General features: G+C 34.0%; 1 non-coding gene across 1 annotated transcript; it reads right to left on the reverse strand.

The window, feature by feature from the left end:
- Nucleotides 1-1,248: 1,248 nt before the first annotated feature.
- On the reverse strand, nt 1,249-1,320 carry TRNAQ-CUG. The gene has a single exon. It is a non-coding gene; the product is annotated as a tRNA-Gln (tRNA).
- Nucleotides 1,321-11,513: the final 10,193 nt, after the last annotated feature.

The raw sequence follows: 11,513 nt of genomic DNA on the forward strand, positions 1-11,513 counted from the left end.
CTTCAAAATATAAATTTTATCTGTTTATGAATTAATAACTATCATGGTTTAAAACGGGTTCTTTAGTAGCTTTTGCACAAGTTGGCAATTTGCTATAAAATAATATTTTCGGACAATTTTTATATTTTGTTTTTTTTTTTCAATTTTGATAAACAGTAGCATAGCTGTGTATATAAGGAAAAGGATAAATTTGCGAAATTTCTTAGTATACAATTCTGGAAAAGAAAAAAAAAAGTTTCAGATAATATGCATGGATCTTGCGAGATTTTTTTTATTCAGTGCTTTAATTTCATTTCCTTCTCTCAATTTAAGTGATTAGATAAAGAAATAAATCTACTGATGGGTAAATTTTGAATTCATTATACAATTTCGAAATGATAACAAAAATTTCCAATATTATACTGAGATATTTTAATAAAATAAAAGGTAAATGAATTATAAACTCTTTAATAAAAATTAAATTAATTAGTGTAATATTTAATCACACCTAATTATTGTTTAAATATTTAATTATAGTTATCAAATTATAAATCAAAATAAAAACATCAATGGATTATTTGGATTTCATTTCTGAAAATTGTAGCATTAACTATTTTAAACATTTTAACAGAATACAAGTTATTTGAGCTAATATATACACAAATGATGGAAATTTGTATTCCGATTCTTAATTTAAGATATTCATTAATTTTACCAGAGATTATTCATGCCTTTATTATTACCATGGAATTGTTTGTTCATGTGTGCATGCATGCATTTTTAATGTTTTACAAACAAAAGTGTCAAATTCAAATTTTGCGTATGACAAAATATTCGTTAAGAGGGGTGTTTTTATTTTGTATTTGATTGTATCTTGAGCAGAATTATCCTAAAAAAAGAAACGTGATAAAGAAAAAAAAATCCTTGTAAAAAAGTTAATTTTATTGTTCTGTGAATGTTTCTAGCTCAAATTGAATTGGTTTTAGTAAAAAATATGTGTGATTTAGATTAAAAATATGCATTATTATTTTTATTATGAATCTTATATATTTTATTTTGTTAAAAATATTTTTAATTTTGCACCAACTCTCATGGAGATAAAATTTCCAACTTTTCGCTTTCGTTCCACGAAAATTTAACCAAAAATGCATTTTTATTATGAGAACTTTGTAATCGATTTTTGTTGGCAAATATATCTAGTAATTCAGGAATAAAGGATAACGTGTGTTTGTATTTGTAATATTCAACAATTATTAAAAACACAAAAAAAGGTCCTACCGAGATTTGAACTCGGGTTACTGGATTCAGAGTCCAATGTCCTGACCACTAGACCATAGGACCATTGCGAACATCTATTCTCGATTTTTTTAATAAATAAACAAAACGTTTGTGTCTGTCTGCCTGTCACACTAGATGAAAAAAAGTTAAACATACATTCATTTTTTTCTTCCATTTCACTTTGGCTCCATTATTTTCTTTATATTTCTCTCTTCATCTATACATTTATAAGAATTTTCCAATATATTGTCACGTGCCGACTGTTACTATATATATATATATATATATATATATATATATATATATATATTTGCTTATACGAGTGAGGTCATATCATATGACAGGTGTAGAATAGATAAAAATCATACAACACCACTATTATGTATACTTCATTCAAGTCCAATTCTCACAATCCCAAATACCAGAAAGACCACAATGTAACTTCAGCCACAAACAACACAAGCTAACTTCAAATGAGACGGGTGCAAGGAACTAGGAATAGGGTCATGCTACAAGTGTTCCATTCCTTCTCCTTCTTTGTTCCACCCTTTCTACCCCAAATGCTCCTTCCACACTCCGCGCTACTGCAACGCGTGCGAGAAGCCGGTGAAGGGGGTGAGGTTGTTTTTGTATAGGTCGTCTTGCAAGAGGTACAATTTGCATGTGGCGTGTGTGAGGGAGATGGTGGTGGAGTGTTGGCTTGAGGGTGGTGGCTTCATCAGTGTTGTGGAGGGGCAAAGGGTCTAGTAGTAGGGTGAGAAGGTGCTGTGAGGTGGCTGGGAATCATGGCTACTTCATAGATACGTGATCACCCACCTTCATAGATACTTCTTGTCTCTTCTTGTCAGCTTGCGTCTTCATGACTTGTTGTGCTCTGGCCAGATTGTTCTTGAGCTTAGCTAACAAGTTATCTCTGTTGATCAATTGTTCTCTTAACTCCACCGGATCTAAAGTAGTACAAGGCTGTCTGGTAAGTGTAGGAGGCTCTCTTCCATATAATGCTTTGAATGGAGTCAATCCCAAGCTAGTGTGGAATGCAGTGTTATACCAGAATTCTGACCATGGTAGAGCTTTGACCCATCCTTTGGGATTCTCATAAGTAAAACACCTAAGATACATCTCCAGGCATTTGTTCAGAATTTCAGATTGCCCATCTGTTTGTGGGTGATATGCTGATGACATAGCTAGTGTAGTGCCTTGTAATTTGAATAAATTCTGCCAAAAAGAACTAGTGAAAACTCTATCTCTATCAGACACGATGGATTTTGGAATGCCGTGCAGCTTCACTATATTGTTCATGAAAGTTTCAGCAACTGACTTACTACTGTAATCAGCTTTTAGAGGTAGGAAGTGAGCATATTTAGTGAGTCTATCCACTACCACCATAATGACAGAAAAACCATTAACACTAGGCAAACCTGTGATAAAATCCATAGCTACATTTTCCCAAACTTGCTGGGGAATGGGCAAAGGCTGCAGGAGTCCTGAGGGCAGTGTGTTACTCACTTTTGCTTGTTGACAAATCACACAATTTTGTACATACTCTTTGACATGTTCCTGCATCTTAGGCCAGTAAAATTGAGCCTTCAATCTTGCTAGTGTTCTTGTAATCCCCGCATGGCCACCAATGGGTGAACTATGGTACTCTTGCAAAATTCTTTGAACCATCTCTTCTTCCACTGGAATGACTAGTCTGTCTTTCCAATACAATAACCCTTGTCTTACTGCATAATGACTGGCTTCATTAGAGGACCTGTAATCCTCCATTAACTGCTTGAGGTGAGGATTTGCAGTTAGTTTACTTCTTAGCTCTTCTAAGAACAGCGAATGGGGCTCAGACCAGGCTAACAGGAACATTCTGGATAAGGCATCCGCTGCTTGATTATCTCTACCAGGCTTGTATTCAATTTTGAAATCATACCCCAAAAATTTGTGTAACCATGCTTGTTGTTCAGGGGTTTGAAGAGACTGATCCATCAAGCTTTTCAAGCTTCTCTGATCTGTTCTAATGATAAACTTATTGCCTAGTAAGTAGTGTCTGAACTTAGCCAATGCTTCTGTAATGGCTAGCAATTCCCTGGTGTAAGCAGATTGCTTTTGCATTCGAGGTGCTAATTTTTTTGAAAAATATGCTATAGGATGACCATTTTGACTCAACACTGCTCCTACTCCAATTCCCGATGCATCAGTCTCCAAAATGAATGGTTGTGTAAAATCAGGTAAGGCTAGCACTGGTGCTATAGTCATGGCATTTTTGAGCTTAAGGAAAGCTGCTTCTGCTTCAGAATTCCACACAAAATTATCTTTCTTTAAAAAATCTGTTAAAGGTGCAGCAATGTGGGCATAGGCTTTGATGAATCTTCTATAGTATCCTGTCAAGCCAAGAAACCCTCTCAATTGTTTGCTATTGGTAAGAGGAGGCCACTCCAAAACTGCCTGGACTTTAGTGCTTTCCATGGACACACCCTTGCCTGATACCCGGTGTCCCAAGTAATCAACCTCTGAAGCTCCACAAGAACATTTTGACAATCTGGCATACAATTGATGTTGTTGTAATATTTGTAACACTGCCTCTAAGTGTTTGAGATGATCATGCCAAGAAGAGCTAAATACCAAAATATCATCAAAGAATACTAACACAAACTTCCTTAAGGCAGACTGAAACACCTTATTCATCAGAGATTGGAAGGTGGCTGGTGCATTAGTGAGCCCAAATGGCATTACCAACCATTCATAATGGCCATGGTGGGTTCTGAAGGCAGTTTTAGCTCTGTCCTCAGGTTTTACCATAATCTGATGGTAACCTGACCTCAAATCCAGCTTAGAAAAATATTGGGCTCCATATAACTCATCAAGTAATTCATCCACTGTTGGCATGGGAAAACTGTCTTTCACAGTAATGGCATTGAGAGCCCTATAGTCAGTACAAAATCTCCAACTCCCATCTTTCTTTTTGACCAACAGGATTGGTGAAGAGAAAGGGCTGGTACTTGGTTGTATGATGCCTTGATCAAGCATTTCGTGAACCATTTTTTCTATTTGTTCTTTCTGTGTGTGTGGATATCTGTAAGGTCTCACCTTAACAGGCTCTGATCCTTGCTTCAGTGGAATGGCATGATCCTGTTCTCTTGGGGGTGGTAGTGAAGAAGGCACTTTGAACACCTGAGCATAAGTGTGTAGTAATATGGCAATTTCAGGGTCCATATCTGTAGGTAACTCCAGCAATGTATCTCCAGGTACTTCATTTGGTAACCATTGAATTGCAAAACATTCTTCTATTGCATCAGTGTTATGCAATCTTCTGAAATGATGAAATTGGGCTGGACTGGGTTTCATAGTACCTTCCCCTTGCAGTGTAATGAAATGACCATTTTGAAAGAATTTAAGAGTCAATGCTGCATAATCAGCAACATGAGGGCCCAATGTTGCTAACCAAGTTGATCCTAAGATCACATCTGCACCAGAAATTTGTAATAGATACACAGGTACTTTAACTTCTTGACCCTGAATATGTACGGGTAATTGCTGAATCATACCCTCTGCCTGTAACGTCTGACCATTGCCAACCAATACTCTGAGGTTAGGAGCTGGCTCAATTGGAAGCTTCAACACTTGAGCTACTCTTGGTTGAATGAAGTTATCCGAGCTGCCTCCATCCACTAAAATCTTGACCCTTATACTACCCACCTGGCCTGTAAATCTAATGGTGCCAACTCCATTAGACCCTTTCATAGCATTGAGTGACAGGTGGTGAGTTTCAGTTACATTTCCTCCTTCTTCACCTTCCTCTATAGTTGCCTGGTTCCGATCTGGCTGTAGCTCTTCATCATCCTCAAGCTGGAGCAACATGACTTGTCTGTTGGGACATTTGTGAGCTGGAGAAAACTTTTCATCACAGAAATAGCACAAGTTTTTCTCCCTTCTCAGTTGGATTTCTGCTGGAGAGATTTTTTTGATGTTTTGGTTTCTAGGGTTAAAAGGTTTGATCTGAGGAGTGGGTAAGAGAGGTGGAAGGTTGGGCTTAGTGGTGTGATCAAGTTTTTGGGAATTTTGGTTGTTTTTGTGGTTGAATGAAGTGTTTTGGCTATAATTTCTGGCTACATTGGTCATTTGGTTAGGTTTTTTGTTGGCTATATATTTTTCTTCAAATAATTTGGCTAAGGCCACTGCTTTGCTCAGGGTCCTAGGTTCCATGGCTTTCACATCCCTTCTAATTTCATCTTGCAAGCCACTAATAAAGCAATCAAGAATAGCTGCTGGGCTTAAACCATCGACTCTATTCACTAACGCAGTAAATTGTATATAAAATTCATTCACAGATGCAGACTGAGCTAGTTTGAACAAGGTAGCTCGAGGACAGTCATAAGCGGATGGGCCAAAATCAAGTTCTAGAGCTCGAGTAAGAGCTTGCCATGACAGCAATGGATCAGTTTTTTGCATCATTTGATACCAAGGTACCACATCATGATCTAAGTGCACAGACGCTATGAGTAATCTATCAGCATCAGGAGTAGCATAGTAATCGAAAAACTGTTCTGCCTTAAATATCCAGTCCATTACGTTATTTCCATCAAATCGAGGAAAATCCAGTTTGACAGATCTCACCTGAAAAGGAGTCCTCGTTTGTTCTTTGTTTGAGTTCGATGCACCATGGGGAGACACCGGAATGGATTGTAGTCGTTGCAGGATTTGCGTCATAGCAGAATTGAGCTGTGTAATCTGTGACTCATTTGCTATCTGAATCGCTTCCATCCTTTCCATATGAGCGTGGTTAGCACCTTCCAAACGCTCGATCTGACGATGGAAGTCCTCACTGACACGCGTAATGGCATCAGCATTTTTTTTTAATTCTGCATAGATCTCTTTCATGCGTGTGTTGTCTGCCATGATGAGATGAAAGCACCAATGTAATGAATGTAACAGTAAAATGGACAAGGAAAGTTGCACTTTATTGATGATAACTAACTCTGAGTTTTCAGTGTAGAAATTCAGAGTAAAGTACAAGAAGAAATTGCAGGAAAAGAAGTATCAGAGTAGAGAGAATAATCAGGGAGAAGGAGCAAATTCATACATCATACTTCATGCCTACTACATTCCACTATTGCTCTATTTATTCCCCTCATTCTGTTAGCTTCCAGCTTGGCCTCCTCACTCTCTTTCCACGTCCCAATTCCGCATCATCCGGAAGTTTGTTATTCATGCCTTCCACTATGCGTGACTCATCATCCTTGCTCTCATGCCCCGCACGTGCTCCACTAGCCGTTACATGGGATCCTTGATGTCAAGGGCTTGACTATATATGGATAACAGAAATTATTATATGATCGATGATCCTATGATCTTAATTAATTTTTATGTCACATGTTATTGTTTTTTTTTTATACTAAAAATGTCACAACTTGTTATGTAATAATTAGTTAAGATCATGGGATCTGGATCATACAATAATTTCTTGATTGGCATGAAATTGGGGTACGTTGATTCACTCGGAGAAAAAAAGAATTCAGATATATTTTTTAAGTGTTTTCTGTGATGTTCTTTGATTAAAAACTGTGCTTTTATCTCAATATAATTTATGTAATAAAGATTTACATAGTTATTGAGGTTGAAACTTTAATTGTAATTAGAGAACAATGTCAAAATTAAAGTATCTAACAACTACATCTAAGTTTTATTGAGCTACCGTGTGAGGTTACAGGAGATGCATATAAGTGAGTGAGTTGGATATCTGTAGTGTGGAAGGAAACTTAATTATGGGTTTGTGTTTTCCCCAATCCTAATTATGGTTTATCTAATGAATATGTATATATTCACGAGTAAGTTTCTATCTTGGATTCCTGTTTTGGAATGTCTTGGGTTTAATTTTATGTATGTAAAAGTTTTTGCAATCTGAGATTCCTATGGTTTTTTAAATTATTGTTATAGTTACAGTGTTCTTATGATAATTAAAAAAATGCAAGCAAATGTAACTATATATGGCATATATGTATTGCAGTAGGCTTAGGATCAAAATTTAAAATCATGAGCTTCCAAGTCTTGTGATGTATTTTGTACTCACTTGTGTTGCATCTCCAAGTTTCGCATTTCTGATAACTACTTACATGGTCCAGGGATATTCTAGGTCGCACAGTGATTTTTTTTCTTCTTTTTTTATAATTAAATGAGAATCTACAACAACTGAATAGTTGAGTACAAGAAATACTCAACTGAATAAAGTTGGATAAAAGTGGTAAACAAGCCAACCCCAGCAGAATCACAAAAAGAAATCTACCAACCAATCTTTTTACAAGGCCCACCTCAAAACCAGAATGCAGAAGCAATGTCTTATAACTGCTCCAGCCAAAAAAACGTATTACATAACCTGAAACAACTCACACACTGAGGTTAACAACAAAAAGCAACAATACTATTAACACACAAAAAATTCTGAAAGTAGTGATTGTTGATCCTTGGATAGTGGTTGAGAACAACAAATCAAAACTTGATTTGTACTACTCCTTTAGTACCCGCTTTCCCTATAACACTTGATACAGGATAAGACTTATCGGTTAATGTCATCGGAGAGAGACTTATGGAGAATGAGGAAAGTGTGTATATTTCCTGGGTACTCTAGGAGTAACAAATTAAAAAATAGCCGTATTAGTAATAAAGGAGCGTGCAAATAGCATTTTCCTTGTCTCCCATTTTTACTGTTCACTGACAGTGTTGTCCTAATTAGTGGGCCCAATTCTGCTTAAGCTTAACTGACTAGCTAAATTTGGCCTTTTGCTTCATGCAGCTCCATATTTTCTAAATTCCAAAATTGACCTTACCTTTTTTATAAGCTCCTATCAGCCTTGAGCTTCTTCACCCCATAGCTATTCAACAAAAGAGATCTTGATGGTTCTGTGGGGCCACCATTTCCCTCAATGATTTTCAGCACTCTTGAAGGAATCAACATCCTTTGAGATAATGTTGTCGACATCCTAATTTGGTGGAAGCGGTTGGACCGTTTTGGATTGATAAATCTAGAACTGAAATTATTATTTGCCATTCTAGATTAAGTAATTTGGAGAAACAAGTTGTTTCCAGAAAATATAATTCAGAACTATGTTTACATAATTCTAAATTATGTTTTCCACAAACAACTTGTTTTCCAGAATACTTAATATGGACTTGTGTTTTTAGAATTTTGGATAGCGTGTTCCATAAGGGAGAAATTTCTTGTATATTTTGGATTCATTATTCTGAAACTCATTTTATATTGTTCCAAATTCATTTTTCTGAAATCCAGAATATTGTTCTCCTAAATACTTGCATACTTATGGAACAACTTTTCCAAACATCAATAAAGCCTCTGGAATGGGTAATCTGGACAACATTGATGGAGGACCTGCAAGAATAAAAAAAAGAAAGTGGAATTTTTGGCACACAAATGCAAAAAGGAAAAGGAGGTATTCAAAAAGGACATTTTTATTCATTTAAGGTGTTCTAACTTTCCGATGGGTGCAGGAAGCAAAAAATGGAATGCAGGAAGCAATGTCCCTCAATTGGTTATCCTAATTAGTTGGGCGTCTTATCTCAGGCCCAATTTAATTGACTATCTGATCCCAAGCCTTTATTAGTGTGGAATATCTGAGAACAATTTGGCCTTCGGTGACATGTTTAACTACCTTCATCCTATTTAATAATCTCATTCTAAAAATACTCTTTAATTAATTAAGATTATATTTCTAATGATTATTTTATTTTTGATATCAAATTCTAATGAAAGAATTTTAAAAAAATATATTTTCAAATATGATTAGAAGAATTAAATGATATTAATCAATTTTTTTAATTACCGTAAACGTTAGCTAATTTTTCTTATATCTAAGTCTGAGAGAGTATTAATTAAATTATTATATATATATATATATATATATATATATATATATTAATTTTCCAATCATCAGTTATAATTTTATGGCTTAAATTTATTTTTAATTCCTGAAATATAAATATATTTTTTATTCTATCAATTTTGTAAAATGCTTTTGTTAGTTCACCCTGGAAGATTTTTTGACAGTTTAAATGTACTACGTAATTTGTGACAATTTTTTAACATAAGAGAAATTAAAAGAAACATTTCATGAATTTAAGAGAAAAAAATAATTTGAAGAACTAAAAAAATAGACTCCTAAATTTAAAAGATTAAAAATATATTTAACCCTAATTTTATAATTCGTCATTCTTACTCTCAAAATTTCCAAATTTCGCATATGACGACCTACTTGTATTACCCATTTGGGGTGCCCACATGCCGTTCGTAATTAATGTTGCATGGATATATATGATGGAACGTTAAGGCTAGCACAAAAAGTTAGGTATGAGTTATAAGTGCCCATCTTTTCAATTGGCCATCAAATTAATGTTCCATTTTTCTTTTTCCTCTTATTAGTATCCTAAAAAATATATGCCGCTACAATGCTACATAAGAAATTAAAGTTTGACATAGTCATTTTGACAAATGGTATATATATCTAGACAATGTTTCTATTAGCACCCTATAAAGTTTATTATCATGGTCGTTTCAACAAATTTCCTCTTGTCGGGTCTGTTTAATTAAGATCACTTCAACCATCTGTTGAATTAAGATGTTTCTACTTTGTTTTTGTCCTTTTGGTGGATAAGCTATGTACTATATTGTTGTTAACATAGTCACGGCACCTAATAAGTTTTGTTACACCTATTTCCAACTGCATGCATCAATTATTCCATTAATTAAACCTTGCCCAACTAACTTGCAAATCTTTTTTTTTTTTTTTTCCTTCTGTGGTTTACTGCCCCCATTGATTATTTCTGTTCTAGATTCATTTTTCAATCCAAATTTACCAACTCATTAAAAAGTTACAAATTGGCAAATGGGAAATCACGGGGAATTAAGAATGCTGGAGACATAAAGTACATTTCACACAGCTAGCAAATATTAGGATGATGCAAATATAGAAGAAAAAGAAAATCAATACATGTATTTTATGCTGAAATTCTTAAAACTTGATTTCTGGAGTATAGAATGAAAAGCCGGCATTGGGTGTATGACTTTCATCGAGAAAATACAGAACCAACTAAGTATTCATTATTCAATTAATGCGCGTCTAAGACACCTTCGTTATCACTGTTCAGTGTTGACTAAAATTAGCAAGAGCAAGATCATGCATGATTTCAGGGTGCATTATTGGCCAGACAAATGGCTTCCCCATCAGTAATGGTGGTCCTTAATAGGTATGCATTAAACGTAGATAGAGATATTATATGTAATTTTAATCAAAACTCTCCACTGTCATCACATTCACATATACTAAAATATATTTTTATGAAAAAATATATTTTGTACTAAGATTTCTATACATGGGACGAAGTCTATAGCTTTGGTTTCTTTCCAAACAATAATAACAATAATAATAGAACAATACCATTTTAAATTAAGAATTTAATTTTAATGTATGCAAATTTTTTTACACTATCAATCTATTAAATATGAATTTTACATTAATTATTATAATAGTCATCGATGCTTTCTAGTTAAATTTTGAAAATAATAATTATGTGATATAACTTCAAATACTCCTACCGGTATTTTGTATTTTTAAACTTTTATACTAATACAAATAAAATTTCATAATTATCAGATAAAATAATAATATATTTATGTATTTTTAATACTCATTTCCATTTTTAAACAATCAATACTTCCTTTAGTTAAAATTTATAGTTATTGTTTTTTTACACAAGTATTATGGTTGTGTTGTATATTATTAATATAATGCTTCTTAAAATATAATTGGTAGATAATTGAGTTTATATATTAATATGCTGACATGGTTTGGTTACCTGATCAGGTGTATAAAAAAGATTTATTTGGATAGATAAAATTTGCTTTAATAATCTTTATGTTTAGAGAAATTAATCTTATGCCTTTTAGTAGGAGAGTAGCTTGCTTTTAGAAAGAAAAAAAAATTCTCTAATTAGAAAGTAAGAGAATAAAGAAGTTAATAAAGTTTGATTTAATTAGTAATAGTTGAGTCCATATCTCATAAGGATGTGAGTTCATGATATCCCATTATCAAGATGATGAGTGATAACATGTTGATAGATAATCTATTATCTATAAATATCTTTGCGAATGATATGTTCCTTAAGACGTGTCTCAACTTTAATGAATTTTTGAGATCCAATTTATTCATATTTTTGAAGGGCGGGAAAAAAATAAATAAAAAGATAAGAGAATAAGTGAT

The sequence above is a fragment of the Glycine soja genome, chromosome 20 (genome assembly GCF_004193775.1).
Source record: "Glycine soja cultivar W05 chromosome 20, ASM419377v2, whole genome shotgun sequence".
Classification (NCBI taxonomy): Eukaryota; Viridiplantae; Streptophyta; class Magnoliopsida; order Fabales; family Fabaceae; genus Glycine; species Glycine soja.